We start from the raw sequence: 22,960 nt of genomic DNA on the forward strand, positions 1-22,960 counted from the left end.
GTTTCTGCCTCACAGGCTCCCAGGATTTTTCCTGGGTCAAAATGGGTCTTCGGTGCCCCCCAAAAACGGTCTGTGTCTGTCTGTCTATTCACACACCTCACAGTTGCGTATTGATCAGACAAGAAGACACTCTTATCAACTCGATTACTATTGATCAAAACAGAACGAGGGTTCGGCTGTAGCCGGCTTGAAACATACTATTGAGAACTAGAGATGCACCGATCAGGTTTGCGGTGCCGATCACCGATCACTGAAATCAGTATCTGCCGATCCGATAATACCGATCACGGTGTCGATTGAAGCATTCTATTTATTGTGTCGCATTATTGCCTCGGACTATGAGGAAATACATATATAAAGCACTTCAAACATTAAAGAAATTACAGATTTCTTTAAACATTTAGGACTTTTACTTTGAAAAATGTCCTAATTGATACAATGAAATTGATTGATTGCCAGTGTAGGTGATTTCAGATATGTATGGAACACATCTGCATTATTCATTTCCTGGAACTCTTGGGGAAATCCATTTACAGGACTTTTTTTAACATACAAAAGTCTGACCTTTATTTTTATAAACTCTTCCTTGGTCCAGTAAAAATGTTTTAATGTGAGCATAATTTAAGCTAAATCTCAGAAACGATCTATAAAGATACAAAATCAGTTCATTGTTTACTTGTATATGCTAGTGTATGATTTGTCGACATCCTATTTTGAAAAACGGATGTTTCACGTGGTTCTTTCCGCTAACTTTGCAAAACCGGATGTTGTCACTTAAATCCTTCCGCTATCTTTATCAAAACCCTCGAGCGCTCCCGATCGAATCATCAGTCTATAGAGGCAGACATGTGAGAGTCGGCTGAGTCGACCCAGAGATTCAACTCGGGGGACGGGGACGCCGCTCGGTGGTGAGGATCCCCTCTGACCTCTGACCTCTCACTCTGCGGCCCTCGCCGGGCGCATCGTCTCCGTTGCGGTGCGATTGAAACGTCTGATAGTTCTCGCAGATGTTACGTCATCTGATCGGACAAGTTTCGAGAACGCCGATCAAAACCGATAATGGGAATATCGGCCGATATGGATCGGCGCCGATCAGATCGGTGCATCAATATTGAGAACATATTCGCTGACATGCACGTGATGAACACAGTTTTTTTTGTTGCCTTAGGCGCTCGGGCTGGAAAGCGCTGGCGCCCAAATGTTCTCTATGCAGGAAAAACCGTGGCTCCTCCAGTCGGGTCGCTCCATCTTCATGCTGCGCTAACAAAACCAGCCCGAGGTGTGTGTGTGTGTGTGTGTGTGTGTGTGTGTGTGTGTGTGTGTGTGTGTGTGTGTGTGTGTGTGTGTGTGTGTGTGTGTGTGTGTGTGTGTGTGTGTGTGTGTGTGTGTGTGTGTGTGTGTGTGTGTGTGTGTGTGTGTGTGTATTTCTGGAAATTGCCTTGAGATCACACTCAAGCTGCCTAAGATCGCTCCCGATGTGACAGGCTTTTTGTTTTGTTTCTTTCTCCGGGTTATTTGTTCAGCCGTCTCCCAAAAGAAGTGACGCGGGGGAGCTCCTCGCCTTGTTTTCATCACGTTTGGGCTTCTTCTCCGGCTTTCTGCATTTCCAAAAGTACACAGGGAGAAAAAAACCTCCTCCTCCTCCTTTGAAGTGTCAACAACAAAACTAAAGAAAGAGGAGGAGGAGGAGGAGGATATGTCAAAAAGGTCAAAACAGAGAAGCTTGAGAGAGAGAGAGATTGCTCGGCGGGATGAGTTCAGGCAATCTGTGAGAGGTCACACCTCCGCCTCTCTGACACTCGACGGATGGAGAGACTTCGGTAAACGAGTGTGACATCACGCCGTCGCCCCGTGTTCCCGCGGCTCGTCTGTCGGTCGCAATCTTGCGGCGAGGCCGGCGCGTTTGATTGTTTATCTGTGTGTGTGTGTGTGTGTGTGTTGTGAGGGTATCACTCAAAAGTGTGTCATCTGGGCGAGGAATAAAACACACACACACACACTCTCACACACACACACACACTCACACGGGCTGATGTATGGAGCTGTTTTGAGTCCTTGGATTTTTTTGGACGTGATGTCCGGGCCTCAATTTTCACCCTCCGGCTCTGGCGTCCATCACTGCTACAACATCCTCCGTTTGCCAAAAGTGTGTGTGTGTGTGTGTGTTTCTGCAATACACGTGTATGTGTGTGTGTGTGTTTGTTATAGTCGAGGTGGAATGAGGGCACTGAGGAGGAGGAGGGGATGACAGAGAGAAGAAAGAAGAAGAAAAAAACATATCCGAAGGTGCCAGGCAAGTCATTTTGAAGCACTCCTTGTGGGCGGAGCCTCGCCCGCCCGTCTCGCTTTCTTTCTTCTTTTTTTACCTCCTTTGTTTCCCCCCTCTGGTATGCATCTCGTATTCATGTTGTATGCATCTCTTATGCATGTTGTATCCATGTTGCATGCAGGTTGTATGAATCTCGTATGCATGTTGCATGCATGCTGTATGCATCTCGTATTCATGTTGTATGCATGTTGCATGCATGTTGTATGCATGTCGTATTCATTTTGTATGCATCTCTTATGCATGTCGTATTCATGTCGCATGCATGTTGTATGCATCTCGTATTCATGTATGCATCTCTTATGCATGTCGTATTCATGTCGCATGCATGTTTTATCCATGTTGTATGCATGTTTTATCCATGTTGCATGCAGGTTGTATGAATCTCGTATTCATGTCGTATGCATGTTGCATGCATGTTGTATGCATGTCGTATTCATTTTGTATGCATCTCTTATGCATGTCGTATTCATGTCGCATGCATGTTGTATGCATCTCGTATTCATGTATGCATCTCTTATGCATGTCGTATTCATGTCGCATGCATGTTTTATCCATGTTGTATGCATGTTTTATCCATGTTGTATGCATGTTTTATCCATGTTGTATGCATGTTGCATGCATGTTGTATGCATCTCGTATTCATGTTGTATGCATCTCTTATGCATGTCGTATCCATGTCGTATGCATGTTTTATGCATGTTGTATCCATGTTTTATGCATGTTGTATGTATGTTGTATGCATCTCGTATTCATGTTGTATGCATGTCGTATCCATGTCGCATGTGTGTTGTATGCATGTCGTATTCATGTTGCATGCATGTTGTATCCATGCCGTATTCATGTTGTATTCATCTCGTATTCATGTTGTATGCATCTCTTATGCATGTCATATCCATGTTGTATGCATGTTGTATGCATCTCGTATCATGTCGTATCATGTTGTATGCATGGTGTATGCATCTCATATTCATGTTGTATGCATCTCGTATTCATGTTGTATGCATCTCTTATGCATGTCGTATTCACATTGTATGCATGTCGCATGCATGTCATATTCATGTTGCATGCATGTCATATCCATGTTGTATGCATGTTGCATGCATGTTGTATGCATGGTGTATGCATCTCGTATTCATGTTGTATCCATGTCGTATGCATGTTGTATCCATGTTGTATTCATGTCGTATCCATGTTGCATGCATGTTGTATGCATGGTGTATGCATCTCGTATGCATGTTGTATGCATGTTGCATTCATGTCATATCCATGTTATATGCATGTCGTAGGCATGTTGTATTCATGTTGTATGCATCTCGTATCCATGTTGTATGCATGTTGTATGCATCTCGTATCCATGTTGTATGCATGTTGTATGCATGTCGTATCCATGTTGTATGCATGTTGTATCCATGTTGTATACATCTCGTATCCATGTTGTATGCATGTTGTATTCATGTTGTATGCATGTCGTATCCATGTCGTATGCATGTTGTATTCATGTCGTATTCATGTTGTATGCATCTCGTATTCATGTTGTATGCATGTCGTATGCATGTTGCATGCATGGTGTATGCATCTCGTATTCATGTTGTATGCATGTCGTATTCATGTTTTATGCATGTCGTATGCATGTTGTATGCATGGTGTATTCATGTTGTATGCATGTCGTATGCATGTCGTATCCATGTTGTATGCATGTTGTATGCATCTCGTATTCATGTTGTATGCATGTTGCATGCATGGTGTATGCATCTCGTATTCATGTCGTATTCATGTTGTATTCATGTCGTATTCATGAGGTATTCATGTCGTATTCATGTTGTATGCATGTTGTATGCATCTCGTATTCATGTTGTATGCATGTTGCATGCATGGTGTATGCATCTCGTATGCATGTTGTATCCATGTTGTATTCATGTCGTATGCATGGTGTATGCATGTCGTATGCATGTTGCATGCATGTTGTATGCATGGTGTATTCATGTTGCATGCATGTTGTATGCATGGTGTATGCATGTCGTATGCATGTTGCATGCATGTCGTATGCATGTTGTATTCATGTTGTATGCATGTTGTATGCATCTCGTATTCATGTCGTATGCATGTCGTATGCATGTTGCATGCATGGTGTATGCATCTCGTATGCATGTTGTATTCATGTCGTATTCATGTTGTATGCATGGTGTATTCATGTCGTATTCATGTTGTATGCATGTTGTATGCATCTCGTATTCATGTTGTATGCATGTCGTATGCATGTTGCATGCATGTTGTATGCATGTCGTATCCATGTTGTATGCATGTCGTATGCATGTTGTATGCATGTTGTATGCATCTCGTATTCATGTTGCATGCATCTCTTATGCATGTCGTATCCATGTCGTATGCATGTTGTATCCATGTCGTATGCATGTCGTATCCATGTTGCATGCATTTCGTATGCATGTTGCATGCATCTCGTATTCATGTTGTATGCATGGTGTATGCATCTCGTATTCATGTTGTATGCATCGATTCATGTTGTATCATGTGTATGCATGTCATATATTCATGTTGTATGCATGTCGATTCATGTTGCATGCATGTTGTATGCATCTCTTATGCATGTCGTATTCATGTAGCATGCATGTTGTATGCATCTCGTATTCATGTTGTATGCATGTCGTATCCATGTTGTATTCATGTCGTATGCATGTTGTATGCATGTTGTATGCATGTTGCATGCATGTTGTATGCATGTCGTATGCATGTTGCATGCATGTTGTATGCATCTCTTATGCATGTCGTATCCATGTTGCATGCATGTTGTATGCATCTCCTATCCATGTTGTATGCATCTCGTATTCATGTTGCATGCATGTTGTATGCATGCATCTGTTGTATGCATGTTATCATGTATGCATGTTGTATGCATGTCGTATCCATGGTGTATGCATGTCACATGCATGTTGTATGCATGTTCTCTATGCATCAGTTTCTTCATGTGGTATGCATGTCGTATCCATGTCGTATGCATGTCGTATGCATATCGTATGCATGTTGTATGCATGTCGTATGCATGTTGTATTCATGTTGCATGCATGTCAGATTTCTTCCTCGCATGCATGTTGTATGCATGTTGTATGCATGTCGATGCATGTTGTATGCATCTGTCGTATGCATGTTGTTGTGCCATCAGATTTCTTCGCATGTACCATGTTGTATGCATGTCGTATCCATGTCGCAGATCTATGCATGTCTGTATTTGCAGGTTTCTTCTCGCACCATGTTGTGGATGCATGTCGTACGCATGTCGTCGGCATGTCGCAGATCTACTGCGACATGCCTACGGACTTTTTTTTTTCTCCATTGTGCCAGCTCAGGTTTCTTCCTCGCACCATGTTGTGGATGCATGTGCGCATGTCATGTTGTATGTCGCAGATCTATGCGACATGGACTTTTCCTTGTGCCAGCTCAGGTTTCTTCCTCGCACCATGTAGTGTGGATGCAGGTTTCTTCCTCGCACCATGTAGTGTGGATGTCGACCATGTCGCATGTCGCCGCAGATCTACTGCGACATGCCCACGGACTTCTTTTGTGCCAGCTCAGGTTTCTTCCTCGCACCATGTAGTGTGGATGTCGCATGTCGCATGCGCATGTCCGCAGATCTACTGCGACATGCCTCCGGACTTTTTTTTCTCTCCGTTGTGCCAGCTCAGGTTTCTTCCTCGCACCATGTAGTGTGGATGTCGTACGCATGTCGTACGCACGACGCAGATCTACTGCGACATGCCTACGGACGCCTAATTTTTCTCCGTTGTGCCAGCTCAGGTTTCTTCCTCGCACCATGTAGTGTGGATGTCGACGCATGTCGCATGTCGTAGGCATCGCAGATCTACTGCGACATGCCTACGGACTTTTTTCTCCGTTGTGCCAGCTCAGGTTTCTTCCTCGCACCATGTAGTGTGGATGTCGATGCATGTCGTGTATGCACGTCGCCGCAGATCTACTGCGACATGCCTACGGACTTTTTCTCCGTTGTGCCAGCTCAGGTTTCTTCCTCGCACCATGTAGTGTGGATGTCGCATGCATGTATGTAGGCACGTCGCAGATCTACTGCGACATGCACGGACTTTTTTCTCCGTTGTGCCAGCTCAGGTTTCTTCCTCGCACCATGTAGTGTGGATGTCGTGCGCGTCGCGCAGATCTACTGCGATGCCTACGGACTTTTTGTTTTTCTCCGTTGTGCCAGCTCAGGTTTCTTCCTCGCACCATGTAGTGTGGATGTCGTATGCGCGTATGCATGTCGTAACGCCGCAGATCTACTGCGACATGCCTACGGACTTTTGTTTTTCTCCGTTGTGCCAGCTCAGGTTTCTTCCTCGCACCATGTAGTGTGGATGTCGTACGCATGTAAATGCATGTCGTAAACGCCGCAGATCTATGCGACATGCCTACGGACTTTTTTCTCCGTTGTGCCAGCTCAGGTTTCTTCCTCGCACCATGTAGTGTGGATGTCGATGCATGTCGTATGCATGTCGTAGCGTCGCAGATCTACTGACATGCCTACGGACTTTTTGTTTTCTCCGTTGTGCCAGCTCAGGTTTCTTCCTCGCACCATGTAGTGTGGATGTCGTGCATGTCGACGCATGTCGTAGGCACGCCGCAGATCTACTGCGACATGCCACGGACTTTTTTTCTCCGTTGTGCCAGCTCAGGTTTCTTCCTCGCACCATGTAGTGGATGTCTGTCGTAGGCACGCCGCAGATCTACTGCGACATGCCTACGGACTTTTTGTTTTCTCCGTTGTGCCAGCTCAGGTTTCTTCCTCGCACCATGTGTGGATGTCGCATGTCGTATGCATGTCGTAAACGCGTCGCAGATCTACTGCGACATGCCTACGGACTTTTTTTTCTCCGTTGTGCCAGCTCAGGTTTCTTCCTCGCACCATGTAGTGTGGATGTCGACCGCATGTCGTACGCATGCCGTAGGCCCGTCGCAGACCTACTGCGACATGCCTACGGACTTTTTGTTTTTCTCCGTTGTGCCAGCTCAGGTTTCTTCCTCGCACCATGTAGTGTGGATGTCGTACGCATGTCGTATGCATGTAGGCACGTCGCAGATCTACTGCGACATGCCACGGACTTTTTTTCTCCGTTGTGCCAGCTCAGGTTTCTTCCTCGCACCATGTAGTGTGGATGTCGTCGTGCATCGTCGCAGATCTACTGCGACATGCCTACGGACTTTTTTTTTCTCCGTTGTGCCAGCTCAGGTTTCTTCCTCGCACCATGTAGTGTGGATGTCGACATGTCGTATGTCGTAGCACGCCGCAGATCTACTGCATGCCTACGGACTTTTTTTCTCCGTTGTGCCAGCTCAGGTTTCTTCCTCGCACCATGTAGTGTGGATGTCGTGACGGGCACGTCGCAGATCTACTGCGACATGCCTGGACTTTTTTTTGCCAGCTCAGGTTTCTTCCTCGCACCATGTAGTGTGGATGTCGTGCGCACGCTGTCGTGAAACACGTCGCAGATCTACTGCGACATGCCTACGGACTTCTTTTTTTTCTCCGTTGTGCCAGCTCAGGTTTCTTCCTCGCACCATGTAGTGTGGATGTCGCAATGCATGTCACCGTAGGCACGTCGCAGATCTACTGCGACATGCCTCGGACTTTTTTTCCCCGTTGTGCCAGCTCAGGTTTCTTCCTCGCACCATGTAGTGTGGATGTCGCACGCATGTCAGATAAATGTCGAGGCACGCCGCAGATCTACTGCGACATGCCACGGACTTTTTTTTCTCCGTTGTGCCAGCTCAGGTTTCTTCCTCGCACCATGTAGTGGATGTCGCGCATGTCGTTAGGCACGTCGCAGATCTACTGCGACATGCCTACGGACTTTTTTTTTTCTCCGTTGTGCCAGCTCAGGTTTCTTCCTCGCACCATGTAGTGTGGATGTCGTACGCATGTCGTACGCATGTCGTAGGCACGTCGCAGATCTACTGCGACATGCCTACGGACTTTTTTTCTCCGTTGTGCCAGCTCAGGTTTCTTCCTCGCACCATGTAGTGTGGATGTCGTGCGCATGTCGAAATGCGCGTATCGGCACGCCGCAGATCTACTGCGACATGCCACGGACTTTTTTCTCCGTTGTGCCAGCTCAGGTTTCTTCCTCGCACCATGTAGTGTGGATGTCGTACGCATGTCGTAGGCACGTCGCAGATCTACTGCGACATGCCTACGGACTTTTTTTCTCCGTTGTGCCAGCTCAGGTTTCTTCCTCGCACCATGTAGTGTGGATGTCGAACGCATGTCGTCGTAAATGTAGGCACGCCGCAGATCTACTGCGACATGCCTACGGACTTTTTTTTTTCTCCGTTGTGCCAGCTCAGGTTTCTTCCTCGCACCATGTAGTGTGGATGTCGTACGCATGTCGTACGCATGTCGTAGGCACGTCGCAGATCTACTGCGACATGCCTACGGACTTTTTTTCTCCGTTGTGCCAGCTCAGGTTTCTTCCTCGCACCATGTAGTGTGGATGTCGTACGCATGTCGTAGGCACGTCGCAGATCTACTGCGACATGCCTACGGACTTTTTTTTCTCCGTTGTGCCAGCTCAGGTTTCTTCCTCGCACCATGTAGTGTGGATGTCGTACGCATGTCGTACGCATGTCGTAGGCACGTCGCAGATCTACTGCGACATGCCTACGGACTTTTTGTTTTTCTCCGTTGTGCCAGCTCAGGTTTCTTCCTCGCACCATGTAGTGTGGATGTCGTACGCATGTCGTAGGCACGTCGCAGATCTACTGCGACATGCCTACGGACTTTTTGTTTTTCTCCGTTGTGCCAGCTCAGGTTTCTTCCTCGCACCATGTAGTGTGGATGTAAACGCATGTCGATGCGATATGCGTAGGCACGCCGCAGATCTACTGCGACATGCCCACGGACTTTTTTTTCTCCGTTGTGCCAGCTCAGGTTTCTTCCTCGCACCATGTAGTGTGGATGTCGTGACGCATGTCGTGCGATGTCGTAGGCACGTCGCAGATCTACTGCGACATGCCTACGGACTTTTTGTTTTTCTCCGTTGTGCCAGCTCAGGTTTCTTCCTCGCACCATGTAGTGTGGATGTCGTACGCATGTCGTGCCGATGTCGTAGGCACGTCGCAGATCTACTGCGACATGCCTACGGACTTTTTGTTTTCTCCGTTGTGCCAGCTCAGGTTTCTTCCTCGCACCATGTAGTGTGGATGTCGTACGCATGTCGTACGCATGTCGTAGGCACGTCGCAGATCTACTGCGACATGCCTACGGACTTTTTTTTCTCCGTTGTGCCAGCTCAGGTTTCTTCCTCGCACCATGTAGTGTGGATGTCGTACGCATGTCGTACGCATGTCGTAGGCACGTCGCAGATCTACTGCGACATGCCTACGGACTTTTTTTCTCCGTTGTGCCAGCTCAGGTTTCTTCCTCGCACCATGTAGTGTGGATGTCGTACGCATGTCGTACGCATGTCGTAGGCACGTCGCAGATCTACTGCGACATGCCTACGGACTTTTTTTCTCCGTTGTGCCAGCTCAGGTTTCTTCCTCGCACCATGTAGTGTGGATGTCGTACGCATGTCGTAGGCACGTCGCAGATCTACTGCGACATGCCTACGGACTTTTTTTCTCCGTTGTGCCAGCTCAGGTTTCTTCCTCGCACCATGTAGTGTGGATGTCGCGCGTAAATGCGCGTGTCGATGGCAAACGCGTCGCAGATCTACTGCGACATGCCTACGGACTTCTTTTTTTTCTCCGTTGTGCCAGCTCAGGTTTCTTCCTCGCACCATGTAGTGTGGATGTCGTACGCATGTCGTACGCATGTCGTAGGCACGTCGCAGATCTACTGCGACATGCCTACGGACTTTTTTTTTTCTCCGTTGTGCCAGCTCAGGTTTCTTCCTCGCACCATGTAGTGTGGATGTCGTACGCATGTCGTACGCATGTCGTAGGCACGTCGCAGATCTGCGACATGACTACGGACTTCTTTTTTTTCTCCGTTGTGCCAGCTCAGGTTTCTTCCTCGCACCATGTAGTGTGGATGTCGACGATGACGAGGCACGTCGCAGATCTACTGCGACATGACTACGGACTTTTTTTTTTCTCCGTTGTGCCAACTCAGGTTTCTTCCTCGCACCATGTACTAAGGATGTAGAACGAATGTCCGTAGGGATGTCGCAGCTCTACTGCGACATCCCTACGGACATTTTGTTTTTCTCCCTTGTGCCAACTCAGGTTTCTTCCTCGCACCATGTACTAAGGATGTAGAACGAATGTCCGTAGGCATGTCGCAGATCTACTGCGACATCCCTACGGAAATTTTGTTCTTCTCCCTTGTGCCAACTCAGGTTTCTTCCTCGCACCATGTACTAAGGATGTAGAACGAATGTCCGTAGGCATGTCGCAGATCTACTGCGACATCCCTACGGACATGTTGTATTCTACCGGGCGCGTCGGAAGGGCCTGGAGATGGCGTTGCCCACGGCCGAGAAGAACCTGCCGACGGCACTGAGCTTTCTCGGTGGCGGTGCCAGGCGCTCTTTGACGGAGGAGGCGATGTCGCTCTCAAGCTCTGGTTTCTGCAATTTCGTGGAGCAGCACCATCTTTGCACCGCCCCACGTCTTGCACAGGTCCCGTGAATCGTCCTGTCGAGGTTTTAAAGGTTTTTCAGCGGCAACGAAATCCACACTCGACTTGGACCATGTCCTTTCAAACACTCGCTTAATGTCGGCATCTGAAATCTCAACGGTCCCACCCACTTTGGCCTTCTTGACAATCCGCGACAACAGACCCTCCACGAAGATCTCGACGGACTTCTTGTTCTCGTTGTCCCGTGGAGGTTCGGCACGGGTTTCTTCCTCGATGATGACCTGCGGCAATTCTTCTGGGGTCGGCAAATCAAGGTCCGGCAAATCGTTGCTGCCGACGTCTGTGTTTGTTTCATGGCAGCACGGCGCTTCAGGGGTCTGATTGACCGATTCCTGAGGGATCTGACTTTCCACAGAGATCTCGACGGACTTCTTGTTCTCGTGGTCCCGCGGAGGTTCGGCACGGGTTTCTTCCTCGATGATGACCTGCGGCAATTCTTCTGGGGTCGGCGAATCATGGTCCGGCAAATCGTTGCTGCCGACGTCTGTGTTTGTTTCATGGCAGCACGGCGCTTCAGGGGTCTGATTGATCGATTCCTGAGGGATCTGACTTTCAACGAGATCGGAGGTTTTCTCGCAGGCTGGCGTGTCAGACACGGCCGTAGCCGCCACGGGCTCGCTCTCCTCGACGGCCACCTGGGCCGTCGAATCTGCGGCCGTTATTTGACACTTGCAGGTTGGACAACACGCGTCCATTGTTGCCTTTTGTTTTATCGCCTTGAGGATGCTGATGATATTGGTGCCGATGATGGGATTGGTGAGGTTTTTCATGACTAACACGGGGGACAATATCTTTGCCGGCGGGTCGCTAATCTCGAAAATGAGGTTGACGATCCCGAGAGCGGAAGCAACCCCGTTGACTCCCTTTACCCTCATGTCCTGGTTTTTACCCCCGTATTCAAGATAGGGGGCGTATGTCCTCATCCATTTTTCACTCACTACGGAGACGTTAGCGCCGCTGTCCAGCAGGACTTTGAATGAAACTCCTTCAATCAAACAGGTGATGAACGACGACGGACCGGAAGTTGAGGCCTTCGTGAAGCTGGGAGGGAGCTTGCCCGAGTCTGGGATTAAATCCAAGGTATCCATAACTTTTGTTTTACGTTGTGCGTCTCAAAAAAGAAAGAGGTTATGTATTATTATTACTCCGGTAATAATAATAGTGATAGTTCTGCTTGCTGTACTTTGTCTTGCTTCTCCAGGAGTATATATAGAAACTGAGATCAACGCCACATTCTGTGGGCAGTGTCGTCAAGTGTGTCATAGGCACAGTGAACAGGAAATAGATTAAAGCCACAGTGAACGAGAAGTGGATCAAAGGCAAAGTGGCTAAGATGCCATTATTCTGGGGGCGGGGTTTGTGGCTATTCTGGGGCGGGGCTTATGGAACTATTAAATTTTATTTTACATATTAATAATAAAGAAGAAGTTAACCAGCAGGATTATAGTCTTTACAGCCTTGTTGCACCACAGCTGCACTGAAACATACATATATTTAATTAGTAGTATGTGAAATCAGTAATATTACTGTAAATATTACTTATTTGAAATATTCAAAAATATTTATGGTATCCCAATTTATTTATTATTTTTGTTTAAAACTACAAGACTGAATAAATCAAGAGAAGATGCAAAGTACTTTTATGTAGACTTCTAGACATCCAGAGGAGTCACCCCCTAGTGGTCAGTAGAGAGAATGCAGATTTAGCAAGTGAAGCGTAGACTTGTATACAACCAGAGGAGTCACGCCCTGGTGGTCAGTGGAGAGAATGCAGCTTTAACAGTTCAATTCAATTCAGTTTATTTGTAGAGCCCATAGATGTCATGTGTACAGAAGGAATCATTTTACACAAATTAAAACACAGTAACAACACAATCAATGACTTTGACAGAGTGTATGAATAGTTGGTAGTCGGCATATTCCACGACCCAGACCTCGATGATCCATCAGCAGATAGGATCTATGTCGTCTCATAGGGTCCGATGACCCCATGAGACGTGAAGTCAAAAGGACTCCGGGGAGAAAGCAGAGTTAGTAACGTGTGATTGAGAGATGAAAATGCATCCCCAAGGAGAGAGAAAAGAGGAGATAGGTACTCAGTGCATCCTAAAACGTCCCCCGGCAGCCTATCAGCCCATAGCCAGGGGTGCACATAACTTTCTCAGTACTCAGGTGAGTACTGGGAGATGGTGTTTGGGACTCACATTTTCCCATATGTAGCGTGGTCTTAATAAGTGCAGTCTTCCTCACTGTCCTCTGCTTCAGCTTCCTGCATGGTAGATGATGAAGATGCTGCAGATGCACCTCCTTGTCCTCGGTTGATTCTCCGATTAGCGGTCTTCATCCACAGGTCAACAGCTTGCTTTTAACACGTGAGGCATAGACTTCTAGACAACCAGACTTTCCCTTGGCAGAACAGCAAGCACAGCAAAGTAGGCCGCATCCTTTGAAGCACGAGGTCCATGAAATAGGACTTGCGCCTTACAGCTAGACGTCGGAGCAGGTAATTTATGGGTTTGAAATATACCTTGCATTGAAGTAAATCATCATGTTTCCATCATCCCAGCCTGCAGGATTCACTCTGTGCTTTATCAGGACGACTCAGACGCCCAAACTACTACTTTTCACCAATCTATCTCTGAGTGTGTAAGTGCGTATTGATTTGCCAGAGGTATTTCCAGCTGTGATTCGGAGGATTTGAGACCATCAGCTCCCTTAGTCCTTTGCGGGATTCTTTCAGAAATTGGGTTTCGTCCTTTCTTTGTTTCCTGCTTCTTTTACTTCATTCTTCACATTTCTTGTTTGTGTGTGTGTGTGTGTGTCTTTTCAGCGAGAAAAGTCAATTCCAGTTTGACAATGAACACACGAGACAAACAGACCTCCGGACTGCTGTTTGTTCTCTCTAGTTAGTTTCTATCTAACCAGTCAGAGATACTCCCCTCTCCGCTAACTGGAGAATGTCATTGTCAACAGGGTGTGTGTGTGTGTCTGTGTGCTTATCGCCCACAGAAATGACACTCAGACGGCGACTAAATTGAGTTTGCAATCCTCAGTATTTTGCTCTCATATCTTTTATCAGCACAAGGAGATCTAGTTTGGTGATTTCAACATTTTTCTCGACCCCTTTTGACGCCACTCGTTTCAGTTCTCCTAGAGCGGTTGCTTCCAGAATTTGTTGGCATAAAACATCGACTTTAATTCAATATGCGAGAGGAGCGTTTCCACTCGCACGGAGCGAGCCTTCAGCTGCTGCTGAGATAGAGAGGAGAAGTTAAACACACACACACAGATCTGTTGCTGTCATGTGATATAAGGGTTAACAGTTTCAGCAGCCGTCTTCTGGTCTTCTGACACACAAAGGAATTATCATTATACACTGATGACTGTACACACACACACACACTTTGTATACCCTGCGTACTCTGACACATGCACGCATTAAAGTCTGTTAGATGTCAGTCAAACATGCCCTCAGGAGATGCCTGCATCACACACACACACACACACTGACAGAGATTGATTGGATGAAAGGAGGACGGCTGTAAGTGTGTGTGACGTTAGAGATCACCTAGGAGATGGGGAGACCACACACACACACTTACACGCACACTCACACACAGAGAGAGATCGACTCAAACCAGAGCAGAGCTGTGCCAAGGCAAATGAACCCATCTGAAATGCAATTCCCATGGCCTTATAAACACACACACACACACACACACACAGACAGGCAAGCTGAGCGCTCCCTGTATTCTCATTACTGCAGATGGAGGGAGGAGGATGGTGGTGATGGGGGGGGGGGGGTAGCGACTCAAGACAAGAGGAAGAGGATGAAAGGAAGGAAGCGACAACGAAAAAATAAATGGCTTAAGGAAGGAGGACGGAAGGTAGCGACACGAGAGTAAAGAAGCTGAGAAGATGATGGGAGATTGTGTTATTAGACACAACCGGCTGGCTGGGGGAATTGGTGTGTGTGTGTGTGTGTGTGTGTGTGTGTGTGTGTGTGTGTGTGTGTGTGTGTGTGTGTGTGTGTGTGTGTGTGTGTGTGTGTGTGTGTGTGTGTGTGTGTGTGTGTGTGTGTGTGTGTGTGTGTGTGTGTGTGTGTGTGTCACTGGTGGTGGAAATTGTTGTCGGCAGGACCCCAAATGGCTGTTTCCCTGCCTGACAGAAGATAAGAGAGACAGTATATATATATTTATTTATTTAAGGTAGCAAGCTCACAAGGAGAGAAGACTGAGAAAGAAAGAGAGAGGGGAAAGTTAAAAGGAAGAGTAGGAGGACTAGAAGAGGGGGAGTGAGGTGGAAGTGAAGAGGGCGAGAGAGAGAAGAGGAGATAAAGGGAAACGGAAGGAAAGAAAAAGCCTCAGCAGGTAGAGATGAAGAGAGAAGAGGAGGAGGAGGAGAGTGGCACAAGGATACAAAAAGGAGAGGCCTAAGGTCCTGGTGGTCCTGATAGTCTTGATGGTCCTGATAGTCTTGGTGGTCCTGATAGTCTTGATGGTCCTGATAGTCTTGATGGTCTTGGTGGTCCTGGTGGTCATTGGGTGTAAAGTCCTAAACATCCCCTGGAGGTTGTTGTACAGGTCGTCCGTGTCTGTATACATGGAGGGGGGGGGGGGGGCAGATGCCTATGACAGAGGTCGGAGGTCAGATCCCATCCCAAGATGCTTTGTGGCACAAACCAACCAGGAACGCTGTCAGCCTCCGTCTGGCTTCAGGCTCACCTTACAGAGTGACCCTCGTCTTAGCACACACACACACACACACACACACACACACACACACACACACACACACACACACCTGCCGGCCTACTTGGTTTCCTGTATTGTGTATTCAAGTACATATTGCTGTCTTTTTCTTACATGTTTTAGCAGTGTGTGTGTGTGTGTACATGTGTGTGTGTGTACATGTGTGTGTATAATAGGCAAGCTTTATGATAACAAAGTCTCACCTTCAATACCTACATTTTTGATTTTCCATTAATGGCCCAGTCTTTGAGCCAAAAAGCTTAGTAATATATAAATATATATATATTTACATTTATATTCATTTATATATATATATTTATATTCATTTATATATATTTATATATATATGTATATATATATTTGCAATGGGATTGTGAGATCTGAAATATTGATTTTTAAAGTGAGAAGAAGAGGAAGAGAGACTCCTCTTGTCATCCAAATAGATTTTGTCCCAGCGACTCTTCCCCCGACACAGGCGCCATATGTAATGCTGTAAGGGGGCAGGTGTGTGTGTCTGTGTGTGTGTGTGTGTGTGTGTGTGTGTGTAGAAATTGGTGCTTTCCCGCTCTTTGGGCGGCGGTGAGATTACCCTTCACAGTCTAATGACTTCTGAAGGAGTTGAGCATTAAACGGGAGAGAGACGTTCACAGGCCAGCAGACACACCTGAGAGCGGGGGGGGGGGGGGGGGAGGCGAGGTGGGAGGCGGAGGGGAGGGGGGGGGGGTAGTGGACCTTTAAAAAAAGTGGAATACAAACATCAATGCAGATAAAAATCAAGAGCAGATAGCAAAAGAAAGAAAGAATAAAAGAAAGGGAAGAAGATCATTTGCAAATGTAGAGAAACAGATTTTTTTTTGCACAAATACACAGAAAACCAACCAAACAGCTTGTGATGGAGAACGTGATGTGTGTGTGTGTGTGTGTGAGAGTGCGTGTGTGTGTGTGTAGGTATATGAGAGAGTTTGTGTGCGTGTGTATGTTTGTGAGAGTGTGTATGTGTGGGTGCGTGTGTGAACTTAGTGACACATTTCTAGACACACATCGTTGCATTCATGTGTAATATTTATTGTCTTCGTCTGTTTCTGGTCAATGAGCTCGTCTTCATCACCTGAAGAACGTTCTGCTCTCCAATCAGCTGGAGGTTTGATCTTCCCGAGGGAGACGTGTGATTGGCTCCATCGGGCTCCTCAGCCGGCGGTCGGCCCCCTGCTGGCCGCTGTGTGAACTGCTCACAGCTTTTCATGAGAGACGCTGAAACTATACAGGTAAAAGTTCTATAAATCTAAAACAACAAGTACAAAGTTTAACTTTTGCTTTTGAAATACTTACATGTGATTAACTCGAGCATGTTACGGGGGTTAAACTAAATGAAATGCTTTTTATTTGGTATCTTTTACTTGATGTTTCTGTAGATACCATTTTTGAGGGACTGTGGACAGTTTTGGTACTGCAGGCAGCGATAACAATGTTGACGTATGAATATGAACGCACACGGAGTCGTGGTTAGAGGGGGGGGGGGGCATTTCCATAAGCAGTTTGTCGACATGGATGCACACAAACGCTGCATGTTCTTTATGCATGGATAGGAAAAGCGTGAGGGGTAAGACAGACGGGAGGCGCAGCAGACAGACGGACGCGCTGCTGCATACCAAGGAAAGGAAGTGGAGGCCGAAGGTCTTATATTTTTTTTAAGAGACAAAATGCCTTACGGCCTTAATATATATATATGTATATATATATACATGAATATATATATATTTATATATATAAATATATATGTATATATATAAACATAAATATGTATATATATACACATAAATATATATAGATTTATATATATTTATGTATACATATATATAAATATATATATTTATATATTTATAAATATATATGTATATATATAAACATAAATATGTATATATACATAAATATATATAGATTTATATATATATTTATGTATACATATATATAAATACATATATATACAGGGGTGCACATAACTGGTACGCAGGTACGCATGGGCGATAATCAACAATGCGTAATGCCACTTGTGTTACTCGGCGCCTTTGCGTCCTGACCGATCTGATGTTGGTCGTCTCTAACCAGCAGCAGCAGCGTCTCATTCTGTCTCTACGTGTCGCGTTAACTCTTCTCGGCTCTCCGTCTCGCGCGCCGCAGAGCTCCGATGCCGGTGTTACACCCCTACTGGTTTTCAAACCTACTGGTTTCCCTACGCGTGTGTTGTGTTCTCTTCACATCTGCAGCGGGGCTCTGTCTCGCTCACCAGATTCGTCACACATTCACAAACATATTGCTGGAGATCTTCACGCCTCCGTTCATATCCATTTCGGCGATTACGATTGTATAAGTGAGCAGTGCATCACAGCCACGTAGGAATAAATACATTTAATAAAAAATAAAAATAAAAAGATCGCCCGACCTGGTTTCGATCTCTGTCACGCAAAATGAAACTGCACTCTAAGCCGCGCAGTCTGTGCGCTGCGCCGCCAGATATTAGTTTCAACTCAAGTAATTGATATATTCAACCATTACGTCACATCTTTTGTTTCATGGAACAGTTTGGCGGAGGGGATTTGAAACAACTGGTTACCTTGTTCGGATATTTACACTTTGAAACATGTTTAGCGATGCTTGTTCGCAACACAACAGCCACACAATACCGACAACAACTAATTGACTTTCGTGACGAGTATATAATGACGATGGTACTGTGAACAGAGATTAGAAACATTGCAAACACTGAACAACAGGAAGAATGGAATACTAGTAATGTTCTATCCACAAAACAATGATGAACATATTGCTGGAGCTCTTGAAGCCACATGTCACATCTATTTACGATTGTACAAGTGAGCACTACACATCACACATGAAGAAACACATATTTTTATAAAAAGATCGCATCATGATACAAAAATAATATTGATAAACTGTATTGACATAATTCAAGAGTTTAGAAAATGATGCACAGCTGTCACATCTTGCAATCACAATTCCAATCAAGCAAGGACATAATTAGCAACATCTGTATAAAAGGAAACTGTGTCAGACAAACAAACGGAAGGGAAAAAAGACAAGAAGCTTCGATGGATCCACTTATGGTGCAAGAATTGCTTCAGTTCAAGCTAACAAATGCATTCCCTTAACATTTCCAAAAAAATGATGTCTGAATATTATTTATAAAAGCATCACAAAACATGTTTGGAAGTATTTGAATATCCGCCCAAGGTAACCAATTGTTTCAGGTTGCCTCGACCAAACTGTTCCCATGACGCATACGAGTTGTGACGTAATGGATGAATATCAAAATTACTTGACTTGCAGTTAATATCTAGTGGCGTAGTGCATAGACTGCTGCGCTATAGAGTCGCCAGATTTTGCTTGAAGGAGATCGAAACCAGGTCGTTGCGATCTTTTTATAAAAATATGTGTTTCTTCATGTGTGATGTGTAGTGCTCACTTGTACAATCGTAAATAGATGTGACATGTGGCTTCAAGAGCTCCAGCAATATGTTCTACATTGTTTTGTAGATGGAACATTACTAGTATTCCATTCTTCCTGTTGTTCAGTGTTCGCAATGTTTCTAATCTCTGTTCACAGTACCATCGTCATTATATACTCGTCACGAAAGTCAATTAGTTGTTGTCGGTGTTGTGTGGCTGTTGTGTTGCGAACAAGCATCGCTAAACATGTTTCAAAGTGTAAATATCCGAACAAGGTAACCAGTTGTTTCAAATCCCCTCCGCCAAACTGTTCCCATGAAACAAAAGATGTGACGTAATGGTTGAATATATCAATTACTTGAGTTGAACCTAATATCTGGCGGCGCAGCGCACAGACTGCGCGGCTTAGAGTGCAGTTTCATTTTGCGTGACAGAGATCGAAACCAGGTCGGGCGATCTTTTTATTTTTATTTTTTATTAAATGTATTTCTTCCTACGTGGCTGTGATGCGCTGCTCACTTATACAATCGTAATCGCCGAAATGGATATGAACGGAGGCTTGAAGATCTCCAGCAATATGTTTGTGAATGTGTGACGAATCTGGTGAGCGAGACAGAGCCCCGCTGCAGATGTGAAGAGAACACAACACACGCGTAGGGAAACCAGTAGGTTTGAAAACCAGTAGGCGTGTAACACCGGCGTGTGCGCGCACATCGGGACGAAAGAAAGTCACTTGATCTGGTTGATGCGACGCGATCACGTCATGGGCAACGGGGAAATATATATATATATATATATATATAGCATGTTTATGAATGATTATGATTGATTATTTATTGATTATTTATTGTCTGTCAACACAGAATTAAATCTGGTTTTCTTCCGTGCACCTGTCACTCACATATCGTTGTTTTCGTCGACTTTGCGTTGCTGCCCCTCTTCCTCGGCCGGCCGCACGCTCCTCCGACGCGTCTGAAACCTCCGTGTCTACACTACTAATGTGATGACGTCACGGAGTCCGACTCGTGTTTTCTGTCAACGTGTCGAGGAAACATGGCGACTCAAAGTGTTCCTGACCGGGGAACCGCTGCAGCTGAAGTGTGGAGCCCAGACCCGAAGCTGTCTTGTTGTTGCCTGAACAGAAACACATGGACCCCCCCCCCATGACGTATAAAAACGTGTTTACATCCATCTTGTTTTACATTAAGTGTCTTTTAATCTTGATTTAAGAGACACTGAACAGACTCCTTTCTATGGCTTCCTGTGCCACGTTTTTTTTGCCTGTTTCCGTGAAGATGTTTTTGTCAATATTTTGCTCTTTTTTTGCCCGTTTTTTTTTTGAGGTCTTAATTGTTGGCATTTTTGTGCCTTTTTTTTAACCCTTTTTTGCCCGTTTATTTCCTGTTTTTTGTCTTTTTTCTATGGTTTTATCTTTTTTTTGCCTGTATCTTTTGCCCGTTTATTTGCTTATTATTTCCTGTTTTTTATTGTTTTGCCTGTTTTTCTTTGGCTTGTTTAAAACTTTTGCGGAGCTTCGAGGACGTCTGTGTGGCGAAACCCCAAAGAACTACAAAAGACCCAAAATGTTTCCTTCAGTGTAATCAAGGCTTCATCCAGAGGAGGAGGAGGAGGAGGAGCAGGAGGAGGAGGAGGAGGATACCTGAGCGTGTCGGCTAACAGGCGTGGGTTCTGCGGCTCGGCCCTCAGATGTTGTTTCACACATCAAAGGCTTCTGAAGTTCAACGTGAACATCAGGAGAGACGACGACCACACACACACAAACAAACACACACAAACACACAACAACGACGCTTCTGAGTTCAAACGTCACCGTGATGTTTCTGAGCCGCTCGCGTGTCGCTCCACGGGGTCAAAGGTCTTCAAAGAAACTCGTATGTGTGTGTGCACACGCACGTACGTGTTTGTGTGTGTGTGTGCAAGTGTGCATACGTGAGTGCATTAGTACGTATGTACACTTGTGTGTGTGCATGCAAAGTGTATTTGTTCATGCGTGCACACGTGTACGTGTGTGCGTATTTACAGGTGTGTGTATGTTTGTGGGTGTGTGTGTGTGTGTAGGACAGGGATGACCGCCTGAGTAAAAAGAGGACTCTGGCTCGTGTTCAGGTGGACTGAGGAGACGACGGGGAGAACATGAAAGATTGGAGAGGAGGTGAAGTGGCAGGAGGGGGGCTTCATGAGGGAGAGGAGGAGGAGGAAGACGAGGGGTGATCTCAGCGAGGGTGCAGAGGAAGACGCAAAGGTGACAGCAGAGCCCGAGGTGACGGGAGAGGACTGAGGGTGAAGGAGGGAGGAAATGACAGAACGGGGCTACGGGGGAGGAAGAGTGGCAGGTGGGAGGATTACAGGAGGTCAGACGAGAAGGTCACGGAGAAAAGGGTCAGAGGGGGAGGAGGAGGAGGAGGGACTGTGAGCTAAGGACACCACAAGTGACGGAGCGAAGAAGAAAGGTGCTTCGGCTCCAGCTGCGACTGCTCACCTCCTGTGTGTGTGTGTGTGTGTGTGTGTGTGTGTGTGTACCGGCGGTGCGGAGCAGCTGGGAGGCCCCTCCCACGGCGCCGTGGCCTCTCCGCCCGGCCGCCTGTCACTCAACGTTATCTCATCCGGAGCCGACGCCCAGAGGAGGAGGAGGAGTCCCGGGAGGCGGCGCGACGAAGAAAAGGAGGAGCTCAGAAAAAAAACATGTATTAATAAGTCATGACTCTTTATCTGCTGATGTGTTTCCGTTTGAGTCGAGCTCTTGTTTCCCGCGTGTTCCAGCGCTCTGATTGGTGCTCGTCAACCGGCCTATCAGCAGCGTGCAGAGTGCTCATGAGTCGTAGCCGTGCATGTATGATGTCATCGTTGGAGACGACACGCGCCAAATGCAACCGTACGTTCGGCGGAGAGAGAGAGAGAGGCCCTGCACGAGACTTTAGGCCCCGCCTCCAAACTGCTTGAGTGTCTAGACCCCTGTGGACCCCCCCCCCCCCCGGGCCGTGTGTTCTTCTTCTTCTTCTTTCTCTCTCTCCCGTCTTGACCGCTGTTCTGAAGGTGAAAAATATGTATTTTTACCCACTTGATGTTGTAAGTACGACTTAAGCCACGTACCCCCCCAACCAGAGGAGTCGCCCCCTGGTGGTCAGGAGAGAGAATACAGCTTTAACACATGAAGCATATTTTTAATATTTTCTTTGCCACAAACACATCGGCACTAACAACATACGACCGCAGCACACTTTTGGACATAAACTTTTGCGCAAAACAAGGGTTTTTGTCCACTTTTTCCATCGATCCAGCGTGGCCGGCGGAGATTGTACGAGCGAACCACAACAACAACAGTGGAGCCGCTACTACGGGGAGACGACGAAAACATCGAGGGAAACGGAGCGGAATTCGGAACAGACTGAGAGTTCAAGCCCACCGTCCACCTTTGCCCAGCATCCTTCTTGCTAACGTCCAGTCTCTGGAAAATAAGATGGATGATTTTAGGGCAAGGATCAGATTCCAACGGGACATGCGGGACTGTAACATCTTTTGTCTGACGGAAACTTGGCTGACCCCGCTGGTGCCGGATCGAGTCATATGTCCAACCGAGTCCTTCTCTGTTTTCCGTGCAGACAGAACGGAAGAGTCTGGTAAATCTAAGGGTGGAGGGGTCTGCTTCATGACGAACAACATGTGGTGCGACCCCAAGAACATTAAGACTCTTTCTCGTTCCTGCTCGCCGAACCTGGAACATCTGACGATCTC

The 22,960-nt window shown here is 46.4% G+C and overlaps 1 long non-coding RNA gene across 1 annotated transcript; it reads right to left on the reverse strand.

Annotated features, from left to right (window-relative positions):
• Positions 1–16,786: 16,786 nt before the first annotated feature.
• Positions 16,787–20,431, reverse strand: LOC130207626 (uncharacterized). The gene is made up of 2 exons (XR_008834309.1): positions 20,109–20,431; positions 16,787–16,999 (listed from the first exon to the last, which is right to left on the reverse strand). It is a non-coding gene; the product is annotated as an uncharacterized LOC130207626 (long non-coding RNA).
• Between the last annotated feature and the right edge of the window lie 2,529 nt (positions 20,432–22,960).

The sequence above is a fragment of the Pseudoliparis swirei genome, chromosome 17 (genome assembly GCF_029220125.1).
Source record: "Pseudoliparis swirei isolate HS2019 ecotype Mariana Trench chromosome 17, NWPU_hadal_v1, whole genome shotgun sequence".
NCBI lineage: Eukaryota > Metazoa > Chordata > Actinopteri > Perciformes > Liparidae > Pseudoliparis > Pseudoliparis swirei.